The sequence below is a fragment of the Rhinolophus sinicus genome, linkage group LG03 (assembly GCF_036562045.2).
Source record: "Rhinolophus sinicus isolate RSC01 linkage group LG03, ASM3656204v1, whole genome shotgun sequence".
Classification (NCBI taxonomy): Eukaryota; Metazoa; Chordata; class Mammalia; order Chiroptera; family Rhinolophidae; genus Rhinolophus; species Rhinolophus sinicus.
In genome coordinates this window covers 112,165,284-112,191,169 of record NC_133753.1, presented here as the reverse complement: position 1 = coordinate 112,191,169, position 25,886 = coordinate 112,165,284, and the positions used below count along the sequence as shown (strand labels likewise).

General features: G+C 40.6%; 1 protein-coding gene across 3 annotated transcripts in view; it reads left to right on the top strand.

Moving 5' to 3' along the window:
• Window positions 1-1,335: 1,335 nt before the first annotated feature.
• Window positions 1,336-25,886, top strand: part of MEGF10 (multiple EGF like domains 10) — a 155,296-nt gene continuing 130,745 nt past the window's right edge. The window contains exon 1 of one of the 3 annotated variants that reach the window (XM_074328540.1): window positions 1,336-1,839. The gene's annotated coding sequence lies outside the window, so the exon portion shown is untranslated. Of the gene's footprint in view, window positions 1,840-2,819; window positions 2,955-25,886 lie in introns of those variants that run through there. The other 2 variants (XM_074328541.1, XM_074328539.1) reach the window with 2 other exon arrangements.

Here is a 25,886-nt window from a genome sequence, read left to right as displayed (position 1 = left end):
ATGGAATTGTTCATTATCTTGATTGTGGTAGTGGTTACAGGGGTGTATACATTGTTTAAAACTCATCACTGTATACTTAATATGAGTGCAATATGTTGAATGTAAATCATGTCTCAAAGTTGATTTAAAAATGAAAGGAAGTGGAACAAACAGGTTTCATAAAGCATAAAGCTTTGGGGACGGAGTGACATAACTAATGGCTAATCTCTAGAACACTGTTATATGGCTAAATCAGCTCTAGATTTATTTGTTCTTGTGCCGCTCTTATCAAAGTTTGGATTCCTGGCAGAGAACGTCTGACGGTACTGGTTTAGGTCCTGGACAGGGAAAAACTGGACCATTTCGATGGACATTCCCATGCAGTAAGCACTAAGTGTAGCAGGAGTGGTCTCCAAAGAAAAATACAGGTACTGTTATCCAGAAGAGGGGGCTATGATGCCTGGGAAACAAACAAACAAAAGCCAATGAACAATGAGAATTAAATGGTGAGGGACTTCATACATATATATGTTCATTTGTTCCAGTCAAGCATAATTTTGAACATGGATTATTTGTCAGGGGCTGTTACTGACGGGCGGCACATGTGCACTTGAGGTCTCTCTAAAGAAAGGGAGTTCATGCTAATGTAAGGAAGAGAAACCTGGTAGGAGAGGATCATTTGGCAAGGATATAGAGGACAAGCTCCCCCCCCCCCCCCCTTTTGGAAGTGGGGGAGGATAGAATTCAGCAAAACATAAGAAAGAACTTTCCAGCAATTAGAAGTTTTTATCTACTTGGGTCCTCCGGACGCGAAAAAAGTCTTTAGTAAGGAAGAGGAAGGTGGACAGAGAAGTAGGTTTCAGAATTCACGTCCTGCCCAATCCACAGATGGAGGACTTTTCATGGATTTAACTATCATTGGGTCTCCCGGGACCTCCTGGGCCAGTCGGCAGAGGGAGCCATTCCCCAAGAAATTTCCTCGCGAGGGCTCGCAGAGATTTTCTTGCGGGTCCGGGGAGTTCTCCGCCAGGCCTGTGCAAAGCAGGCTCCATCACTCCTCCCCATCCCCCCAACTCCTCGCCCCACCTTCCCCACCACTTTGTTGCTGGTTCGCACACTCTGATATCGCTAGGTCACCCATCCCTGCGTCCCACATTTGCACTCCCTGGCAGTGCTGGGAACGTGCCGTCCACTCCAGCTGCTCATTCGGGTGCCATCCTCAGTTGCCCCAAATCCTCATCGAGGGTCTAGAGCACCTCCAGGGGTCTTTAACGCGGGGGTGCGCATTGAACGTTGGTCGGGACGCAGACGTGCTCTCTCTCTCTGCCACTCTGTGAGGTGACCCCAAGGTTTGACAATTTTGTGACCTGACTATTGGCGGGTTCACTCTCAGGCGGTGGAAGCCGCTCTGGGCAGAGGCGATCCGCGATCGGGGCGCAGGAGTCGGGCCGGGCGGATCCTGCCAGTTGCGCGGCGCCAAGCGACGCCCCCCTCCAGCGGTCACTGCCCGGGCCGCAGCAGCTGCAGCAGCGGCAACTGCTCGCATCCCGGCCCCGGCTCGGGTTACTCCTCTCCTCCTCCTCCAGCATCTCGAGCCAGACGGGGAAAACCTTATTCAAGTTTGCAGCGAGCACTTTTCCCCGTGCGCAAAACTGGGGGTCTGGAAACGCACTGAGACCGGCCTCCTTTCCCGCGTCTCCACCTCTGAACCTGAACGGAGACTCCCAAGTGTCGTTCTCTTCTGGGAGGCTGCTTGGAGGTTAACTGCGCTGTTCGGGACAGATTTTGTTTCTCGGCTGGCGCTGGGTGAAAACCAGGGAAAGAGGGTTGCGTTACGAATCTCAGGATCACGGGACCTGGGTAAGAGTTGGGCAAACTCAGTTTTGGCGGCCGTTGGACCTTGGCTGGACGCTGGATAGTTTCTTATGGGCGGGGGAGGGGGGCACATTTTCCTTCGCCAGGATACCCTGGTGCGGAGTGAGGTGGGGTAAGATGAGCTCAGTATGGGTTGGTAAACAACACATAAAGTGTCTCAAGGGTTTATTGTTTGCATTTCGTCTTGTTACTTGGGGCTGTGTAGGAACTTCTTGGAGTATTTTTCATGGAGGCATCCCCATTACGCATTTTATTTTGCATAATTTCTGTCCTTATATTGCCTTTTCTGTTTGTTCTGTGTCGACGGGTGTCAAAGCTGGGAGAAGAGAGCTGTTTTAGGGGGAATAAGACTGAGAATGAAAAGCCTTTTCAGCAGGGCCCTCCCTTTGAGGTCAGCTTTACTTCTCCTGTGGAATCTTGTTTTCTAAACTTCTTTCTCCAGTACTCGATATTCAAATGGTGCGGATAGACTTTGGGATAGTACGTCTTCCAGCGTTCTCCGCTCACTTTAGTAGAGACAGGATCACAGGCTGGGTGACTTAGACCAGAGGGGTCTGGAATGCCTGGTCCTCAGCGAATGTTGAGAGGTGATTCTTCAAGCCATAGTCACCATAGAAAGATCTCTCTTGTGTTGGTCTTTTAAATTCTTTTGATCTAGGACTTTTACCCCTGGTTTAAGGAAATATTTTGTCCTTTTTTTTTTCTTTCTGGAAATAAAAATGATGTCACTGAGTAAATGAAGTATGGTGATATATCTTTGGTGCTTATTTAGAAAATATCCTTAAACAAGGACCCAAACTCTTTAGGGGAATGTTCAAGTTTGAGATTTTATTAGTCCAAAAGTTCTTAGGCGGTGATATGTATGCTGTTCTAAGATAGAGGAGAATGACATTCTTTCTTGGTTCTCCTTTTCGGTCTCCTTTATATCCTGGGTCTCACTTTGTGTATGGTGGTCCCAACTAAAGACACTTCATTCCTTATGCATGCAAAGACTGGGACCAGATCATTTCCTCCAGAAATGCCCACTTCCTGATGTGACTGCTCCAAGAGTTCAGCTTGCACTGTGTTTTCCACTCTGAGGTCAAAGAGTTCAGTAGGAGGTAAGCTCTGGGACCAGGCAACCTGGGGTCATCTCTGAACTCTGCCACTTTGCAGTTGTGTGATTGGGGCATTACTTCACCTCTCTATCTTCATCTATAAAATCAGAATGATAATAACAACGCTTTCACCAAAGGGTTGTTAAAAGGATTAAGTGAATTAGTGGGGGTGGTGTGTTAACAAGCTTGGCAGATAATAAGTACATAAATATTATTATTACTGTTACTATTATTATGCTAACATTAATAATTTTTGCTGTATCAGGATAATAATATAGGTTTCATTAGTTATCAGTAAGTTTTAGCTATTATTCCTATTTGGATGGCCTTTGAAAACTGCGCTCATGTGGGCTTTACTCCCACTTTGGACATGAGGTCTTGTCAAACTTAACTCAGACACGATCTTTGCATTACTTTCTGCTGGGTACACTTCACAGGAAAGAAAGGTGCATGTGGCAAGCCTGGGATTTGCAGAGGAGGGGTCATGGTTGGGTACCAAGGGGTACTTGGGACAGACTAGCAGGTGGGAAATCTATACTTAGTTTACAATCTGTAAACTACACTGCCTTAATGTTATGTTAATATACCTCCTTGAACCTAATTTTTTAGAGATCAATCATTTATTCAGTACATATTTATTAAGCACTTATTACATTTCAAGCACTACTCTAGGTTCTATGTTATTTAAGTTCGTTGGCTTCATTTAAAAAATGGCTGTGCGTGAGTATTTGCTTTAACCCCTCATTTTAAGCATTTTAGGGTTCCGTGTGATACCCTATAAATTAAATCCCAAATACTTTTTAGCTATAATGATTTTAGTACCTGTTAAATGAAAAGCACGTATCGTTGAGGAATTGAACATAAATTCCGTATAACCGCTAGCAGAGTACTTCTCTCCTCAGCTTCATCATATGTAAACTTGCGTGGGGAGGTGGGGAAAAAGCTGGATAATGTAGTGTTCCTTCTGGTTATACAATCTTTAAATTAGCAGCCTTCCTTCATTGGTGGTTGTTTTTAAACTTTTTTTTCTTTTAACATTTGTCACCTCCCTCATTGCATGTTAAAGTGAGTAATGACACTGATAATAAAACTGGAAAAGCATTTAGCTCTGCTTGTATTTCATCAGACTTTGATGTGCAGCAGAAGCCTGGAGAGGGGCTTGTTAAAAATATTAGATTCAAGTGAGAAGTTGCCAAAATTTGACGATTTTTGACCTACATAAAATGGCAATTTCATATCGTTCAACATAATATAAATCATAGCTCCCTCTGCTTTGATTCAGATACAGTGAATCTTGGGTGAAGTGTGAAAAGTCTGCAGTTTTACAAGTTCCCCAGATGATTCTAATACAACCCCAAGTCACATGCTCATTTAACAGCAGTGGATTTACCATCCTCATGATTGTCTCCTTGGTATAAAAGCATATTTCTAAAATACAAATCTGATATCGTCAGTCCTTTGTTTAAAAATCTGTGGCACCCCCGCCCCACCACCTCCTGATGGTGAACATCAGTGGCAGCAAGGTGCTTATTGAAAATGCAGATTTGAGGGCTGTACCCCTGATGCAAGGACCGAGAATCTGCCTTTAGGAGATCCCCTAGCCAATCTGGTGGAGATGACCTCAAATCATGATTGGAGAAACACTGGCTTGTAGCATGAAGCTTAACCTCTCTAACATAATAACACAAGACCAGGTTCGCATTGTCTTCTCTGCGTCCCTGTTCCCCAGGCCTCTAAGCCCCACTGATCTTGATCTTGTTACTGTTCTTGGAGAATATTTTGTCTGCTTTCACTCCTCCCTGACCTAATTGTGAGTGAACTCTGCTGGAAAACTCTTTGCTCCTCTTTTTAGTCTAATTAACTATTTACTACCCATTCATCCTTCAAAGTACAGTTCAAATAAGTCCACCCCTCTGGAACATTTCCTACGTCTCTCACATAAACGTAGTGATATCTCATATGATTCCTATTGTACTTTGCAGATAGCTTTAATAGCATCTATCATATTGAATCAACTGTGTTATCTGGATGTCTCTTCAACTGACTGGTGAGATTATTCTAAGATCATTCCTTATTCTAAGCTTTTATCCAAATGGCTGGCATGTAGTAGTTACATAATAAATGCCTAAAGAATGTAAAGAGTGAATGAATGAATGAATGAATGGTAGTTAACATTTTCTTAGCATACCAAGTGTTTGGGACAGTCACTATGTACGTTCTAAGGGATGTGGAGAAGCCAGTCAAGAATGTATAATTTGGCTAGATGTTACTCTACAAAGTGAGTAACCTAGAGTGGAAAAGGACAAGACAGAATATTCTAAGAAGACTTACAAAACACCAAATGCTACTGAATGCATGTGACGTGTTCAACATTATGGAAACACTATGATTCAAGAGCCGAGTTTCTCATACCTTTGGGATGGTTTTGGTTGTGACTGACTGGTAGGGCACTGAAATGGAAGTGTCAATGCCAATGAAAACAAACAAACAAACAAACAGGCAAACACACTTTTGCCCTGTGCTTTCCAGTTTATGAATAACTTTTTTTTTTCATCTGAAACATAGTGACTCGTTCAGTACTGTTTTTGCTACTTTAGTACAGGACACATTCCTAAAAATAGGTCCAAAAATTGTGCAAAAGCCTACACATTACAAGGGATGCTGGCCCTATAGAGCCAATTATATTATAAAATTTCTAATTATATCTTGCCATTTAAACACAGCATTCAGTGTTTTTACTCCTTTCTTTAATTTTTCTTTCTTTAAACTTTCTACAATTTTGGTGATTTCCTTCTCATTTGAACAATCATTGACCTGTTCAAATTCAATTCATGAATGATTCTGATTAAAGATTTGCATTTTTGGCATGACTAATAGCTTCTCATTTATGTTAACTTTATGAGACAAAAACTTATACTTACTATTAGGTTTTAAATTTTTTTATTTCCCACTCATTTTTTTGTAATAATGGCATTTTGCAATAACATTTGAACAAATAAACCAACACATCACAGGGTAATGACAGATGTGGTGATATTGCAAAAACGGAGCTTTTAGCTGATGGGCATCTCCATGAAATAAACAACAACCAAAAAGTTCATTCATAGGCTGATGTGTGAGAGTTCCAGTGACATAGAGCAGGAAGGTAGTAGCATCAATGCATGAAGTACAAATATCCAGATTGTTTAGACTTCAAACAAAGCAATATTAAGAACTGCCTGTTATTCTCAATTTCTCAAGGATGTGGATCCAGTATTTTGTTTTAAAAATTAGCTTATTTTAAGAATTAACTAAGATTCATTGGGTTCTGTTGATTTGTCTTCTTTTTCATTTCTGTTTCCAAATGAACTTTTTCTACCTTAATTTATGCTTGCATCTAGCTGTACTTTTGTAGACTCTTGCCTAGTCTTATAAAGTGTTAATTCGTTCATTCATCCATTCATTCTCTCTATCTGAATTTCCCAAGATTTTGTGTTTATGTCTTGTCTCTCTTTTCTTTCCAATTTAATATTATTTTTTACTGGGTCATTCCAACTCTTTTTGAAAATAGTTATTGCAGAGGATTAACTTATAAAACAATAAAAGGATTTCTCATACTATGAGGAAAAAAGACAGAAATCAGTGTGGTTTTACTTTATACCACTTTATTTGTAAAATTTCAAGTGGTCATGTGGATGTTATTTGATAATGCATACTCTGTGCCATTATTAGCCCGTTTGGAAAGTGTGAATGTGATAGTATATCCTGTTATTATCGATGTTCATTTCTAGTGATTTCCTCTATTGTTTCATTTCCAATGATTTATACTCCTAGATAAAGAAACTATGTCAAGCATTTCAACCACCTCAATTTCCTACTCAGAGGGCAATAAATTGTACCCTTCCTCCTTTCTGAGACAAAGAAAACAGTATTTCAGTTTGGAAAGCCTCATCTTGATAGGTCCAAGTGCAGGATATTAGCATCTGTTAGAAACATCTTATCTTCAGGAGCAAAGAGGCCTCATACTGGAGAGTGACTAAGTGCCTTGTCTTCAACATCCTGGCTGACCTGGATTTGCTTGGTTCTAAAACCTCTCCACAGGTGCTCATTCCCATGATGGACCCTTTAAGTACCTTTACTTCTGGTAAAGAATCATGTTCGTCTTTTTTAAGAAATAATGCTTGATGGCAAATCGAAAATCAAAACGCACAAATTTAACTTGCTCCTCACAGAACAAAATAGAAGTATGAACTCTTTGTTTTGGGCCCAGGGGATTCTTTCTACAATCAAAAATGAAAAATTTTAAATATCTACCCTCATTTATATTCTCAGAAGGGTACTTGATTTATCTTTCTGGGAAAGGATTCGATGACAAGACGTGATGTCTCTGTTCTTTTAAAAAGTAACTGCTTGGAGTTTTATTTTTTGCTTCACCAGATATTTATTAGGTGTACAGGACATAGGGATAAATACTATGTGGAATTACCAAGATACTTACTTGCCTTAAACAAAAGATAAAAAAAATACCACTGACTGTGTAAGGCTGGGTAATAAGTGGGTGGTTCTGAGGGCTGCTCCGAGAGCTCCTGCTAGAGAGAGGATTCTGTGTGCTCGTGGAGGTTTCCTGGGTGTGGGGGGCTTTGAAGGAGAGAGGGCTTTGAGTGGATGGGGTATTTCAGACAGAGGAGTGAGCGCAGCAAACATGTAGCTACAGGAATTTGCAATACATTGTCAAGTTATACTGAGTAAACCATTCTCCAGGAGGGGTGAGTTCACATTTGAGAATCATTTTATGACAGCCACACACGGGGCCGTAGGACTAGACCTTGTTCCCACAGCACTGTGTGCATTACAGGAGCCCCTCATACTACACTGATATTATTTTATTATATAAACCAGATGTGTTTTGGGGCACCCTATGGAAGGAGAGTTGAGCAAAAATTGAGCCCCATTCCATGAGAAGGTGTGAAATGAGAAAACTGTTATTTCTTTCAGCCACTATGGAGCTTCTAATGGGGATGAGGGTGGAGACAAGGCTCGTGTTTCTTGTAGCATCATTTGGTTCTGAATTCATTTTCCCCTAAGAAGCATAATTTGAAGATGATCTTGCCACACTACTGTACTGTCTCTTTTAGCATGAAGTGGTCCACGCAACCATGGATATCACTTCACGTCTCCTTCACTTCATGAAATATCACCAAACATGTGGCTCTGAGTGGCTGACTTTCAAGGCTTGGAGTGATGGAGGAAGTTCACATCTTAAAGCTAGATATTAGACATGCTTGCTTATTAAGAGCCATTTGTCCATTTCCACCACTGGAATTTCCCACTGTCCATCCTTTTCTGAAGGCCCCCTCCTCTCCATGCCTCTCCCTTTATTTTGCTCATTGCTGACCTGACCCCCACATGCCTACTATCTTCTGAACAGCTCTTATTATTGTTTAATTTCCTGTCTCATTCCCCACATTCCTTAGCACCCTCATCTTTCTCACCTATCTTATTTCCCTGACACTAAGATTTGATTACTATGGTATAAAGTATTTGCCCTTTCAGAATCCCGCCCCCCATCTCCTGTACATCCTTTGAAGAGATAGTGTGCAATATCAGGCCATTAGTGAGGTGAGAAATGCTTGAGGCCTCTGTTTGGCCTGTGTTTTTAAACTTTAGGGCCCTGAGAATCACTGGCAGATACTGGCTCCCCTCTAAGGATTTGGTTTCAGTAGGGGTGCAGTGGGGCCCAGGGATGTGTATGTTTGACAAGGTATTCTGACATAGGTGTCTGTGGATGCACTATAACCCTTGTTAAGGAGCTATTCTGCTCCATTTAGAAGGCATGACTTTTCTTTTATAATATTTTAGTGATTTGGTCAGAGTGGGTCACAGAGAATAGCTGGTTTGTGAGAACCCATGCCTCTCCGTCTCTGCTTGGAGGGACAATGGCTGTAACACAACACTGTTCATGTGACAGCCAGAGAAAGGGGCCCATTGTTTGGGGGTTGGCTGATGCTCCATTCTGCTTCGGCCAGCCATCCAACTGAGCTTGGTAGCCCCAAGGAAACAGACACACTTGAATCAGAGAGACAAAGAAAGGAGGTCAAGGCCTTTCACAGTTAAACTACTTGCAGCAATGTGTCAAGAGGTAGAATTTGAGAAGGAAAAAAGTAATTCTGTGGAAGCATCATTAATTTGCTGGTTCAGGAGCATGAGACATGGTGTTAGTGGAACATGAGTCTATTAGAATTCCCAGTTGATCTTTGGCCAAGATAGAATTGTTTTCTGCTATGGCTGCTGACTTAATCTGATTGCAGAGTTTTATGATTAATTTTAAAAATTAAAAAAGATCTCCCTTTGTCCATGATGGCAAAGGCACATTTCTCATCCTCTTTGCCCCAGGTTCATCAAAGACAGGTATCTATTTGCTCTGAAAGCCCTCCTAAATCAAGGCCGTGACCTCAGACAATGATTCTTTGTTCCAGAGTATGGTAACCATGTACATGGTCTATTAATAATTTCCTTCAGAATCTAGATTCAGATATCAATTTGGAAGCTGAGAAATGTTTTGAGATTGAAATACAGTTAAATCCATTAGAAAGTTATTGATCTATCTGGATGGTTTGAGATCGGAGGACTCCCCAGATGTCGTTTAGATACCATTCCTCACCCCCAACTTCCAAACTGGAGGGAAAGGGTTGCAAACTTCCTGTAAAGAGCCAATCTAGAGCTCAACAATTAGCTACATTCTTTGTGTCAGAAGAAGATTCAAATGCAAGGTCATAGCTTCAGCAAAGGTCGCAGAATTTTCGTGCAGGATTGTTCTTTTAGCCTGATTACTTCCTTTATGAAAAAGTATGTCATTCATTCAGCCTTTGCCTCTGGGTTTCTTTCAAAGGGAAACTTAGTCCCTAGTTCCTGTGGACATTTATTTGTAGATGGCTTTTTTTTTCTTTTTTAAAGTTAGGCACAGAATGCAGACTTGAGTAACGCAGAATGGAGAAAGCCTTTTCTGAACGTAATGGGTCGTGGTGAGCCCATTTAGTGTTCAGGCAGCTGGCGCTCGTTGCCAAAGGAATCCTTTTGTCTGTGAGATAAGAGGTTTTCTAACTGGGAGTATTAGGCTTAACAAAGTTTGTACCCAGGAGATCAGCAACATATGATTTGCTTGAGGTCACTTAGAGTTTCGTGTAATTAAGTCTGTCATTGCACCTTGATTATAGACTATCATTGTAAATCCATTAAAGAAGGAGAAGCAAGTGGATTGCAGAGAGGCAAGTGGCCTTATTTTCTTCATTATGTTTCCACTTCTCCTTCCCCTTGCATTTTGTTTATACTTCACTGAGGGCATATTTGGTTTTCACCAGTGATACAGATGCCTTTTAAGTGGACAAGGGGAAGAGGAGAGTGTTCTTTGCAGGTGGCAAAAGGATTGTGTGGACCGTGCTCCTGATTAGTTAATTAATTTTCAATTCATTGTCATTAGGCCTATTCATTTGGCTCCATTCCTGTGACTTAGAGAGTCTCTCTCCTCAGTGCTGTGAGGGATGAAAAAAATAGGGAAGTGATATGTTGTCTTTTATTGTCAAGTGGCACATTTAATACTAAATGTTCATATCACAAGTAGCACATTTAATACTCATGTTTTTTAGGCATAGGGTGCTTGCTGGGACTTAGTTTTATGTCAGAATGAAAGCCCTGCCCAAAGAGGGCTCTGAGATGCGAACACTGTTCTATTTAATCGGGGTGCTGGTTGTCTGGGTGTGTTAATTTTGTGAAAATGTATTGAGCTATTCAATTTTGATTCATGTTCTTTTTTGGTAGGTATTTTGTACTTCAATAAAAAGTTCAAAAAAATTTTAAAGTATCATGTTTAATGTAGAATTAAAACTCTAGCAGTGGTGGAAAATGGTAAATTCTGGGAAACCCAACTGTCCCATAATTGGGGTCTTGGCAGGGCTGGGAGGGCCTGAAGCTTTAAATATCCATAAATTCGTCCTTACTTCCATAGTCGGAAGAGCTACATGTCAGAAAGCATGGACCAACACCATCATAGTTTATTGTTTTACTTTGCTAGACACAAAGTCCAGTGCCTAAGAGGTGAACAGAGTTAGCAGAGCCCACCCTTCAGAATCTAAAACAAAAACACTCCTTCAAGTGGGCCAACTAGCAAACCTTCCCATTTCCATGCACTGCCCTTCTCCTGTTCCTTGTGATCTGTCCAGAAAAATCAGAAAAAGATGCTATGGATCTGTGGATCATGGCTATTTTTCTGAACTTTTAGATGACATCTCTCCTGAAGTCTAACACTGGAATGCTTTTATTTTTTTCCCTCCCCATTTTTCTCACTGGAACAAAGTGATATGAGGTGTGGGGTCTTTGTCTCACCTCTCTCACTTATTTCAGCCATCACTTCCTGAGCTCACAACGAGCTCCAGGAGCTATCCCTGTGAAGGTGGAACAGCCCTATAAGCAAAATGATACTTCTGGCATGACAGCAGCTTGTGGTCTCTTTTCTATCTAGAGGACATCTGTCATCATCAGTGAGAATCACTGTACTTGTAGAACATCCTAGCTTTCTGGTACAGTATGGAGCTGGTAGAATCAAATGGAGAGAATGGGAACTTTTTGTTTTCTGAAGGAGAATTTGGAGTCCTTGGCTTTCGAGATGCTTATAGCACATCTGTGAGAGGTCTGAGTATCCATTCTATATACTTCCTTCCAGCATTGAACTTAAAGGTTAACTATTGATTTACATGAGCACATGTGATTAAAGTTGTGAGCTGAGACAAGATTTTGATGGTCTGAGTCTACTCCTGCCTGGCCTTGTCATTCACGTATGAAATGTAACTACCTGGGTTGGGAGCCCATCTCTGCCCTTAAAGCTTCCTGACTGTGGGCAGGCTACTTAACTCTAAGCCTCTTTTCATCACATCTGAAATGATAACAGTATATATTTCAAAAAGTATTACATTTAACATAGTGGTAAGCACATAGTGAGTACTCAATAAATATTAGTTATCATTATAACACCAAATGTTAAAATAGGGAAGAATATTAATATATCTAGGAATGAGGCCTGCTTATGCTTTTTATGAAACAATCATCCTATAATTAAATGCAGAGATTAGAAAGTATAGTCTCTGATACAAGATATAAGCTATAAGGAATTTAAAATATAATACAAAAATAGTTCAATTTACTCACGGGCATGAGTGTTTTTTAATGAAGGTAGTATTGTATTTTAAAAAAAGTTATCCATCTCAACTGTAGAATAAAGATGAGGCTTCTAGTTAATGAATTTGTTCTTCCTTAGTAAGATGTCAGCAGAATTGAAAAGTGTTCAAACAAAAACAAGTGCACAAAGGTTCACAGCAATGATATTCAAAATAACCAAAAGATGAAAACAATCCAAATGTCCACCAGCTGACGGACTGGAGACACCAACAAAATGTCATGTAATCACACGATGGGATATTATTCATCCATAAAAAGAAATGAAGTATGATATGTATTGTGGCATGGGTGAACCTTGAAAACATAATGCTAAGAAAGAAGCCAGACATGAAAGGCCACATATTGTGTGATTCCAGTTATGGGAAATATCCACTAAGGCAAATCCATAGAGACAAAGAGTAGATTAGTGGTGGCAAGGGACCGAGGGGAGAGGGAAATGGGGAGTGATGTGTCATGGGTATGGGGTTTTCTTTGGGGTGATGAAAATGTGCTGGAACTAGGTAGTGGTGATGGTTGCACAATGTGTTTAAAATGATGAATTTTCAGGTATGTGAATTTTACGTCAAATTAAAAACTTTTTTTTACCTGTATTTAAAAACAGTCAGCAGACGTTTTGCATTTCCATGAAATGGATTTAGATGTTTTGCATTTATCTGCATCAGGCAGTTGATCAGTGCTCACGGTGTGTCTACGATGAGCCAAGCTTTTACGGCATGTTGGAGAGAATACCAGAAATGAGAAGGTGTGGCCTCTGCTCTCAGCACACTGCCAGTCTGTGCAGACAGGAAAGGATGAGGAAGCAGGTGACATATTTCAGGTGAATCCATCTTAATATCAGGATGAGATCACTGTAGTTTGGGTGACAAGTATTCTCAGAAGCGATGGGACTTTTAAAAGACAAGTGAGCTTCATGGAATCAGAGAAGAAAGAGAGTTCGTAGAAACGCACAAGGCTGGGGCTAAGGTGGGTGAGGGCAGGAGCAGGCAGAGATAGTCAGTGAATATTTGTATAATGAAATATCAAGAAACAAGGTTGGAAGTGTAGGTTGGAATGAAGTTGGAAAATTTTTGAAAGCTGCTGAAATTCTCCAGGCAGTGGGTAGCAAAGGATTATCATTAATGATAAGACTATAAAATGAAATAAAAATGGGGAAGAAAATATGGTGACAATTGCAGTAATTTCACTAAATCGAACACAATTTGTTATTCATTTATTTAGCAACTATTTATTGAGCACCGATTATGTTCCTTATGATTGTCTATGTTAGGGATAAGGCCATACCTAAGATAAACAAGGTCCCTGCCCTCTTGGAGTTACATTTCAAGCATATACATTTCAAGCACTGACTGCTTTATCCAGCGGACAAATGCAGTTTGAAAAGTTAAGGCACAAGTGTGCTACAGTGTAGGAATATGGAGCGTGGGTTCTACAGCCAGACTGCCTGGATTAGAACCCTGGTTTGGGCTGTTGTTTACTAGACATATGACTTTGAGCCAGTTATTCTAGACTTCAGTTTCTCTATAAGTTAAGTGGGGGATAATAATGACAGCTCTCTCATACAGTTGGTATGGGGGTTCATTGAGATAATAAATGAAGAGGACTTAGGACACTATCTGGCATGTGACAAATGCGCAGGAGGTTTTATTTGTTTCTATCTGATTGATTAATTTCTACTCAAGGATTGTCTAGGTCACTTCTGTTTTTAATTCAGTGCAGCTATTACAAAATCGTGGTGTGTTGCCTCTCAGGTCTATGCTCTCTTTAATATACCATACTATTTTAAACATTCAACTTGTTGAGTTGCATATACAGTCTGGCTTCATAATTCAGGAAAGCCGCCAAGTTCCTCTCTCTAACAAACTATAGTCCTGATCATGGCCGGGGCAAAAGCTCCCAGATAATGTTTCTTCTACATTCTGAATCAAGAAGTCTTTTTAAACATCTTGGCCTAAGAGGTACTGCCTTTTTGTTATTAGGAGTTTGGTGATAAGGAGTTTGGTTGATATCCCAGAACTTAGCACATCCTATCTCCCCCTGGAGATACAGCCACAGTTTCAATTTAATTTCTTTGTGTTACTTTGTCACAAGTGCCACAGGCCACCTCAACTCTCTGTGCCTCTATGTCCCTCTCTGTGAATTAGGGTGAAATAGCCAACCACCTCATCGGTAGGTACATTAGAGTGTATCTAGAAGGAATCCTTGGAGCTTGTAAGAAGAGACTGCATAAACTTTGAGGACCTTTCTACTTCAAGAATAAATTGATTCTGGAATGTAAGCTCCTTGAGGATGTAGAATCGATTTTATATACCTTTCTAACCCCAAATGGTCAAGCACAGTGCTATGGAATGAATTTTGTCCATCCCCTCTTCCCCAAATTCATAGGTGGAAACCCTACCCCACAGTGTAACTATATGTAGAGATGGAGGCTTGTGAGGAGGTGATGAAGGCCAATGAAGTCTTAAGGGTGGGGCTGTAACCCAATAGAGCCGATGCCCTTATAAGAAGAACATCAGCGGTCTCTCTTTCCATCACGAGAAGAAGGCCAGCTACAAGCCAGGAAGAGAGCCCTCACCAGAAACGGAATCATCGAGCACTGGGTTGTGGATTTCCCAGCCTCCAGAACTAAATTTCTGAGAAATAAATTTCTGTTGTTTAAGTCACCTCGTCTATGGTATTTTGTTATAGCAGCCTGAGCAGACCAAGCCATGTAGGTTTTTCCTTTTTTCTTGCTTTTTAAAAAAAAACGTAGGATAGGAACTTAAATATTGATGGCCCTGACTAATTTTGAGATTATTCAGAATTACAAGGATGTAAGAATAACCTGAAAAAGCGAACCTGACGTACAATCTTAACCCTCGTTTAAATGGATAATCTTTGACCTTGCCTCCCATCGTACAGGAGGGAGGCCATAAGTAGCATCATTGCTTGATTAAAATGTCCCCAAGACCCTGTCTTTCCTCCAGTGGAGAGGCCAATGAGTGGTTCAGTAGTGAGTGAGAACCATTGTCTGGAGGTCATAAGGTAAAGGAAGAGCCTGGACAATTTATACTTTGGACTTGCAGGTTTTGAAAAACTGATCTGTAGGCTGCTGCAGAATTGGAGCGGGGAGTGTGCGTGGAGATGTAATGCAGGCCATGCCAGTGAGGAAGCACTTGACCTCGGCTAGGAGAGGAGAGGTATTTCCTCCCAATAAGCAGAGAGCCTCCTTCGAGAGGGGTGATGACTGTGCCTGAACCCAGCCAAGGAGTCAGGTACAGAGAGTTCCTCAGTAGAGCTAGTCAGATGGTCTACTTTTTGTGTTGGTGAAGACCAGACTGGAGCAAAGGCACTTATTTTCTGACATTCAAAAAAAAAACACAGAAAAAGCTTGTGATGTGGAGCTCTGCCAAACGAGGGCTACAAAAGAAAATCCGGGCCTTTCTTTCAAGGCAGTGTGAAAATGATCCTTTATATTTTTGTTTGTGCAGCCTCTGGGGACCATTCAGAGGTCCTCCCCGCAGCCCATCACTGCTGTAGAGTTTAATTTTTATGATCGCATCTTATAAGCTAACCCGCTAGGTCCAGTTGTCACCTGGAAGCATAATTGTCTTTGGTTGAGGATGTGGTATTGTTATGAAATCCAAAGGTCTTCTGAAAGTGATCCCTTACGTTTGCTTTAGAAATTTGTGTCGTTCCGTGTAGCTCTCTCCCTGAACGACAAAAGTCGCGTCTTTCTGAATTTGTCTAGAGTTCAGGTGTAGCACACAGAGATTAACTCTTTCTATCAAAGAAGGATTTCTTAAAGCTAGACCTAAGGAACTCCTGTCTGGCTGGAGAATTTGGAAGAGTGTTTTTCATTTCTTGTCCAGGTTGTACTGTGTGTGACAACGAGGCCATGGAATTAGGGCGACAATGGCAGGTAGTTTCATTCACTGGCATATCAGGGAGACCAGTGTTTCCTGGGGTTAGTGGCTGATGTGTCCTCTGTATTTCCTTTGATGGTGACCATGTCAGGCTCCACTGATGAGAACATGGCAACCGAGGCCTGGCAAACAGATTTCCAGAACAAAGTGTCAATGAGTAGAGAAAGGGCCGTGCAAGCCAGGTGAGTTTTGTCCCTGAAGTCTAAGAACCAGTTCTTTAAAACAAGAGCAGCTTCCCAATCTCTGTGTAGGAGTTGAATCCATCACCAGTAAGACCCCAGGCAGAGCAGAAGCCCCCTTCCGTGCATGCTGGGAAGCACAGTGCTTCCATGGGGTTCTCCCTGAGACACGAGATGGTGACCGAGCCTCTGCCTGGCTCTGGCCATTGTGCCCACAAAGAAAAAGCTGTGTGCAGTGGTCCTTCCACACATTCTTTTGGGCCCTGCAGTTGTTGGCAGCTGTGCAGCTAGGGAGCATGAAGATGCTTGAGGGCAGTCAGTGTCAGGCCCAATAGGGAAACCATGGTCAGAGGAAAGAATTCCAGATGAAGAAAAATTACTTAAGGAAAGACTGACTTTTAGGGAGTTTCACTTCATTGACTCCTTATCTTTTCAAGTTTTACCTTAAATGTATTTTATGCTGAGTTGAGGGGAGTGGTGGAAGCACCCAAGTTTGAAATTCCAGCATTACTCATGAGTGTAGCTGCCCACTATTAGAATTGCATCAATTTTGTGGTTTCTAATCCTGGTGTGAATAAAAAGTATTAACAGTGATGCAGATCTCAAGGCCAGTGTCACCAATCCATTAATTTGGGGGGCGGGGGGCGGGGAGGCCAGGGCATGGCCTTGAGTGAAACAAATAAATCCTTCTAGAGTGAGGGAACATGCTTTTGTCCCCAGAGCTCTATTAGGAAGCCCAGAATGGTGGAAAGAGTATTGCATCTAAAGTCAAAAAGTCTTGTCTTGAGATCTACCTCTGCCATGGTTTGATCTTAGACACTTAAAAAAACTTCTTGTTTCTTTATAAGGTGAAGAAGGTATAAGGTCCTTTCCAACCCCACGAACTTGACTAGGAAGGCTCTGGGGCTGTGTCTGGAGTGTGGGGGTGCAGCTGAGTGAGCAGGTGAGAAAAGGGTAGGCGAGGGCTCACTGCACCTGGAGGGGAGTGCCTGCTTTGCCCGAGCCAGCCGTCTGGCATGGCCCTGGAGCTAGACACCAAATGGAAGAAGCACACCTGTGGTGACATAAACAGCTTGCTCTTTCTGCTGTCTTCTATGCCCCGGAGAAGCCGAGTGTGAGCTTGGGACAGCTGTTTTCCTGGAGGCTCCTCCTCTGTGTTGGCTCACGGTTAGGGCACAGCCTAGCACTGATGTGTGGAACTCTTTCCTCTTAAAGCATGACTTGAGCTAAGTCTCAACATTAGGCAACTTCAGACCAAATCCAAACCTTTTTTTGCCCAAGATGGATAGTTTCTTCCACTCCATGATGACAGATCTCTGAGAAAATACGTAAAAATTAATTGTTCTTTCTCTCTTTCTCTTTCTTAAACTTACACACAAATTCCAAAGAAAGAAAGAGAGAGAGAGCTGAGAGAGAGAGAGAGAGGAAGGAAGGAAGGAAGGAAGGAAGGAAGGAAGGAAGGAAGGAAGGAAGGAAGGAAGGAAGGAAAAAGAAAGAAAGAAAGAAAGCAAGCAAGCAAGAAAGAAAGAAAGAAAGAAAGGAAGGAAGGAAGGAAGGAAGAAAGGAAGGAAGAAAGAAAGAAATTTATTAGCTTTTGAAAATTTCTGTGAAGTTTGGTATCTCCTTCTATTCCTCAAGAGACCTTGAAAAGAGTGTCAGGGGATGGCTCAGAGCCTGAGTTCAGGAGTGTGGTGTGTAAGCCCCAGTCCTACTCCCCTGGTTGATAGAGAACCAGAACTCTCTAATCCATGCCACATGCGGTGACCTGAGCAGACCCTGCTGGACAACAGAAGTCTTGCTGTCTCCTCACAGAGCAGTTGCTCAGAAGCCATTGTACAGCTGTGCTGCTTTGTTGGGAAGTGCAGTGTGACTTGATCTTTTAATCTCTTTTCTCCCTATAGGTATTTAAATAACAACTGGTCTGTAGGAGTACCTGCCAGAAGGGATTGAGATCAGAATTCTATACTCAAAACAGCACTGTTTTGTGTAACCTTAATTCATTAGCAATTAGAGGGGTGGGGGGAGAATAAAATCCAAAAGCAGAAAATCCTAGTGGAGGAATTCGAAATTGAAATTGAGGAAGACAGTTCCTCTAAAACCTCAAATTCCTTAGAACTTCTCTGAGAAAGTAAGAAGCACACACAAGTCCAGATCCCTAAGTCCGTCCGTTCCAAGTTAAACAACCTACTCACCGTTTTGAATTCGGGCAGACAGTAGTGGAGAGCTGGCATTCTGACATTGCACGTTGGCTGAAAAATGTTTGATGCCCTTTGGTTTCCGTTTGCTTAAAATTGAGAGACAGTTCAATTGGTCTATTTTGGTTTCTGTGTCTGGGTTCTGGAGAAATTGTCATCTGTTTTACATCTCTCTAGGAGGGTGGAGAGGTGACATTCTGGCTGACTACCCCGCAGAGGAAGCAGTGATGGGATGGGCCAACATGGGATCACACTGTAATTACATTTGCTGACATTTGCCTCTTTCCACCCTCAAGTTCTAGCAACTAGATCACAAGTCTGAGTGATCCATGGAAGAATGTGTGACTGTTTTAATCATGCACACAGGTAATAAAAAGCAAAATAGAAGTCCCTACCTCTTGGGCAGACATCTGTTACTTACTCCTTAGAACTTGGCTTACTTCTAGATATTTCTGTGTGTGTGTGTGTGTGTGTGTGTGTGTGTGTGTGTGTGTGTGTGATAAAATAGACATAACATAAAATTTCCCATGGTAACCATTTTTAAATGGACAGTTCTGTGGCATTAAGTACATTCACGTTGTTGTACAACCATCACCACTACCATCTATCTCCAGAACTTTTTCATCTCCCCAAACTGAAACTATCCCCATTAAACAGCAACTCCCCATTCCCCTTGACCCCAGCCCCTGACAAGAACCATTCTACTCTCTGACTATGAATTTCACTACTCTAGAAAGCTCACATAAGATGTATGTATTATATAATATCATACAATATTTGTCCTTTTGTGTCAGGCTTATTTCATTTGGCATAATGTCTTCACGGTTGTTCCATGTTGAATCCTGTGTCAGAATTTTCTTCTTTTTAAAGGCTGGATAATATTGCATAGTATGTATATACCACATTTTGTTTACTCATTTTATCCATTAATAGACATTTGTAGTGTTTCCATTTGGGGGTATTGTGAATAATGATGCTATGAGCATTGGTGAACAAATCTGTTCGTGTTACTGCTTTCAGTTCTTTTTGAGTATACACCCAGGGGTAGAATTGCTGCATTGTATGGTGATTCCATGTTTAATTTTATGAGTAACCACCATACTGTTTTCTATAGCAGCTGCCGCATTTTGCATTCCTACCAACAATGAACAGGGTTCTAATTTCTCTACATCCTCACCAACGCTTGTTATTTTCTGGTCTTTGTTTATTTTGTGTTTTGATAATAGCCATCCTAATGGGTGTGCAGGGGTATCTCTTTGTGGTTTTGATTTACATTTTCCTAGTTATTAGTGACGTTGAACATCTTTTCGTGTGTATATTGGCCATTAGTATCCCTTCTTTAAAGAAATGCCTATTCAAATTCTTTGCTCATTTTTTAATTACGTTGTTTGTTTTACTATTGTTGAATTGTAGTTTTTTGTTTGTTTGTTTTTTGTATTCTGGATTCTGATCCCTTATCAGATACATAATTTGCAAATATTTTCTCCAGTTATGTGGGTTGCTTTTCCACGCTGTTGATTGTGTCCTTTCATACACAAAAGTTTTTAATTTTTATGAAGTCCAGTGTATCTATTTTTTTTTTATGGCTCGTGCATTTGGTGTCATATCTAAGAAATTATTGCCAAATTGTTTTTTGATATTTTAATGTATAGCTCATTTCTCTGTAACACCACAAAAACCATTACTTGTGGGTATTTATCTTTTGAAGGAATTTTGCTTTGAAATGGCTCTTTTTTACTTGTTTGGAAAATGGCCTTTATATAATTTCACTTTTTTTGGCCATGCTCTACTGTCTCTCTTCTCAAGGGATCACAAAGGCTCATTTGTGGATAAAGGAAAACGAGAGAGTGAGGGAAAGGCTTAGTTTGAAAAGGGCCTCAATCATTTATATTATAGGGGCTGAGGAGAGAAAGGACAGATTTAAGAAGTCTGGGGAATATGAGAGGGCCCTTTAGCAATTACAACGTGCTCGATGTGCAGGAAGTGTATCACGCCAAACTGGACTGTCATTTGTCTGAGAATGCTGCGATCTATTTCCTAAAGCTCCCCGCCCCCACCCTTTTTTTCCCTCAAGCTGTAAAGACTGTTGAAAAGTGGGTAGGCCCTAGGGGCAAACCTCTAGGGAACTGATGCTCTATCCTGAGAACAGAAAGTTGTTTCATATACACTTCTCCAAGTGTATAGACAGTGGCTTTTATAAATGTTCATTCCTTTTCAGAAAACACTAACTATTCTTTTTATTTTTATCATACGTTGGTAAGACTTTGCTAACAGCTTAGACAATCTTTTTCCTGCTTACCAATTTCTCACACTTTCCTCACTATTATTTCTGGATTGTATTCTGTGCACAAATCACCACTAAGAGTAGCCACACCTCAAAACCACCATGGACATTGCTTGGCATAAAAAAGCAACTGGGGAGTGCATCATAATTTATACAATCTCATTCTCAATGAGCAAATTAAACAGAGAGAGAGAATGCCTCAAGGACATTGTCCTTTGCACTTGTTTGTTCCAGAAGAATGTATTTACAAGGCATATATGTTTTTAGTCTTTTCTCCTTACTTACGTTACAAGCATATGTCACAACTTCTGTAGCATTGGGCTCTTGTTTACTTAAACAAACAGGATTAGGTGAGCATTGGTGTGTTTCCCTACCTGCTGTGTATTCAGATATGAGATTGTTTGCTGCTGTGTGTGTGTCTGGGCTGAAGAGTGGTTTTCTGTGCCAATAATTGTCCTTGTGCCATTTCCGGCATAGTAACTTGACTTAGGGATATGGAGAGCGGTGAGTGTCTGGATTTTTGCAATTAAAAAAGGTTGAATGATGGCACACTTTATGAAGACAAACCTTTTCAAATGAACTGTGGTTTAATTAATAAATCCCCACTTGCTTACATACACATGCTTGAAGGAATCCATGACCTGGGGACAAGGAACGATGGCGATAAGTTTCTCTAACATGTATGTTACAGCATGAAACATTAATTCCTAAAATCCAATTTGGTGGTTGGTTCATAGGGCTCAGGACGTGCAAGGAACTAGGTCTCCTGAGAAACTGACTTCTTGGCGTTGCAGGTTAGCTGCACTTTTTAAAGTCATAAAGATCTCAGGAGCTAGAAAATGCTTTTCATCTGCAGCACCCCATCATAACTCCTAATTTTAATGTCTGCAAGGAGTTATCACAACAAAGCCACAGCTCAGCCCTCCTACTCTCACCTTGCTCCTTCCTCTCACCATGGTGCCTGTTTATCTTGGGCTTCAGGGAAGCCCGAAGGAGGGAGAGAAGCAGAAGTCAGAGCAAGTGGCCCAGGCCCTGCTCCCAGCTTAACTGGCACCAGGAAAAAGTGCCTTCAGCTGGCATGGGGGCTTGTGCATACCAAGCTTTACTTGTTTGCCATGGAAATCCTGGTTGTAACAGAGACCGATACCATTCAGGCAGTGAGCAGGAAGCTGCTTTTATGGGGAAGCTTTTTGGCACCGTGTCTGACATACACTCCAGTCAATCACGGTAAAGTGCCTAATAACAGATGTGGTAATTAAGCCTGAAGAACTCTGTCTCTATTTTTTCGTTTTCATTGCAGGGAATAACAAAGTGTCTCATTAAACCCCCAATCACGCTGATTTTTGAATTTGGCATACCGATGTCATCAAAAATGACATCTCTGCAAGGGCTTTCTTCCTAAGGCCTTGTTAGCCAAGAGAGCTGCCGGGGAAAGGTTGGATCAGTTTTGGGGAGGACGGTTCTGTTGTTTCTGGGCTATCACTTGCACTCTAGTACAAAGCATATGCAGACTCCTGGGGAACAATCAGTTTCCTGTAAGTACTTTGGATATAAATAAATAGTTTTAGCTTTTACATGCTTGTGAGAATATAAAATGCTCCCTGATTCTCTTAGGTTCAAATTATACTGCTTATAGCAAGAAATTAACTCCAGCTTTCAACCTTAGAAAGGTTTCAGATAACCTGAAACTATGTTACATTATCATATTTTAATAGGATAAATTATCTTGGAAAAAAATGTAATTACATCTGAAAAGGTCTGTCTTTGATTATGGCAGTTTCTAAGGCAAATGTCTTCATTAAGGTTGTTTTTCTTTTTCTTTCTTTTTTTTAATGATGAATGTGAGTCTGGCTCATCATTACAGAAAACGGATCTAAGAATTTAATGACATAGGACAGGTAGAAGTATATATTGTCAATAGTAAGAGAATGTGGCTCTAGACTTCCTTGGGGGCTCTTCCTGGATTGTTCAGAGCTGGTTCTCAGAACCATGTGCTCTTGGGAAAGATGGCCATGTGCTTTGCCCATTTCTGACACGTCTCTGCACGGTTACAGTCTTGGATAGTGTAGATTTGGAAGCTGCATTTATATCGGTGGAGATGATTTTTTGTTTGTTTTTAATCCAGTATGGCCATAGGCACAGAAATTTGGGCAGACGTTTTGTTTTAAATATTTTGAAAAGGCCTTGAATCCCATTTTATAAAATTATTAACTCATGTCCTTGCCTCCCAATGCATAATTTTGAGTTTTTCAGGATATTTCCAAGAGAATATGTACTTCTTCAATTTAGGTGACTATATTTCAATTTAGCTCTCTTAATCTGACCTAATGAAGCAGATGATTCATAGAACATAATTAAGATTTAATTTAATTTCAATATCATTAATAAAGCATAACCTTGACCTGCTCATCTGATTAGCCCTGAACAAGTAATATGTGTGTGTTTGACATTTGTACACACATACATCTAAAGGCATACCAACCTTAATGGTGCACCGTATATATGTACTATCTGATGCCTAATATGTATTTATAATTCACTTTTTACCACCTTCTATCCATTTAGACATTTTCCGCCATTGATGTCAACTATATTTCTTGTGAAAAATGAAAGTAGGCATGTGAAGACTTAGATTTTACCACATTAAAATGTGTTTTAAGAAACCATGTCTATATACACCTTGCATCAAAAAGTGAGACTTCTCACGTACAGTTGGAAAGACCTGTGGTTTAAGCAAAGACACTGTTGTGGGTATTCTTTAGTTGCTGGAAAAGCAAAGCTTCTCTTTAAATAAGACTCAGATTAGTTTTCTTATATTTTCTCTAAGAATAGTGAGATCTTCTGGGATGAAATAGCTCATGTTTTAGTTTCAATTACATTGTAGGGGGGATATTTCTATAAATTTACGGAGATGCCTTTTATTTATTTATTATTTTTTAAATTAAACATTGGTTAATAACATTATATAAGTTCCGGGTATGCAATTCTATCATACATTATCTGTATATTGTATTGTGTGCTCACCACCCAAAGTCTAGACTGCTTCCATCACCTTGTATTTGACCCCCTTCACCCTCTTCATTCTCCCCCCACCCTCCTTCCCCTTCACCCTTAACTACCAAAGTGTTGTCTGTGTCTATGAGTTTGTTTGTTTGTTCGTTCTGTTTGTTTATTTGTTGCTTTCTGTTTTATATCCCTCATATGAGTGAACTCATATGGAGATGCCTTCTAGAGGAAGTGGGAATTTGAACAACTAAGAGTGGCCCTGAGCTAAAGCGCCACCTCCTGGAGGAATAGATCACTTCAGGATCATTTCTCTAAATTACTCAGGCTTCCAGCTGAGGGCATAGGTTTTCCCCAAGTAGGGATCCCATTCTCAGTTATTAGTCTCTCACCTCCAGCCTCTGGACTCATGTCAACTGTCTGTGACCCACAGGATACGATCCCCTCACTGCCCTTCAACCTCACAGATAACTGCCCAATATGATATGCAATGTGAATGTTGAGCTCCCTGTAGCCCCAAGTTTTGATCTCACACAGCTAACCATTTATTGAGCATCTGTTATATTCTCACAGCGGGGAGAGATGTAGAAGTCAGGGAGGAATGGAGTGGAAGATAAAGACAAAGACATGGGAAATCCAAGTAGCCAGAATGGCTCAAGTGATATATAGAAGTGATAATATATATGGGAGAACTTACATGTCAGTTTGGACTTTATTGCAAAGGCAAGCTCTTGAAAGCTTTTTAAATACAGGAGTCTGATTTCAAGTAGCTTATAGTCTAGTTGAGGAGATGGGGTTGGTTGTGTCAAAAAATGACCAGCAGCTCAAGGTAACATACAGCTATCAGATGAAGGATGTAAAGAGTTGGTTCGATAAGAGATTTCTATGCAGTTATTAGTGAAAAGACTAAAGAATATTTTTACTTACGTCCTAAACACATCATTAACTAGATACGGAATAAGAGAATAAATTGTTGCAAAGAGAGAAATAAGTTGACAGGAAGCTTATGTAATGGTTTGAATTTCAAACAATTAGGGAGGTTTACGTGTTGACCCAAATTCATAGAAATGAATCATACATAGACCCTTTCAAATTAGCAGGGTAGAAAAAATATAATCCATGCAAAAAACTATTTCCGTCCTCCATAGAGTTTTCAATTGAGATAATCTTCATGTATAATTTAAATCCATTAGATTTTATTTTTCCTTCTTAAATTAAATGATTAGAAAGTTTATAACCTTGAACAAATGACAGTAATATAGTTTATAGGAAATGCTTCTTCAGAAAAAGGACATTAATGTATTCAGTCTGATGGGGTCCACTTAACCTTGAATGCTTTCTGCTGCCTGTCATTTCCAATATTTATGATAAAGTGAAGATACTACTGTTGCAGGTTTTGAAATTTAAGAAAAAGAGTCAAGGATGAGAATTTATAATAAGGCAAAAGGGAAATGACATTTAAAAGAACAAGAATGGAAGAAGGGAAGAGATTAAAGAAAATGTCATCAATTGCAAAGCCTGTGGCCCTGCAGAATTTAGAATTAATGGCTTTAGTGCAAATACCTTTAGCTTCTTTGGTTCAAATAGCTCTCATAGTGTTACCAGAATCCGTTTAAGAGTAAAGGTATTATTTACCACGAAACCTGTAATTATTTTGATATTAATGTTGTAGTTCACTTATTTATTTATTCTTAACATTATACTTGGTGTGCATTAGTACCCACCTGTGCTTCTCATTTCCTTGCCTCACTTGGGTAATGTACAAACACTTATGAACATTTGGGGTCCATGGCAATGCTCTTGTACTTGTAGTCACAATGTGATCTTCATCGGAGACCATCAAAGACCTTAGTTACTTCTCAAAATTAAGCTTAAATATATATGGATCCCTTTCTGTCTATATTGCAAGCATATATTTTAAATCACTTTATAATAAAATCTTTCCCTTTTCTAAACTGTGTTTATATTATGCTTCATGAACACGTTGGAGCAGGGCAGTCCTTCAGTTACTGTAGACTGTAAAACTCTGCTAATCATTGAGGGTTCATTGTGGGGTACCCCCAGACATTGTTTTTCTGGTGAAATTTGCTCAGATGGGCCTCTTTACCAGCCTGCACAGGCAGGCCCTAGGAATTGTGCTTTTCAGCCAGGGGGACTCTACTCTT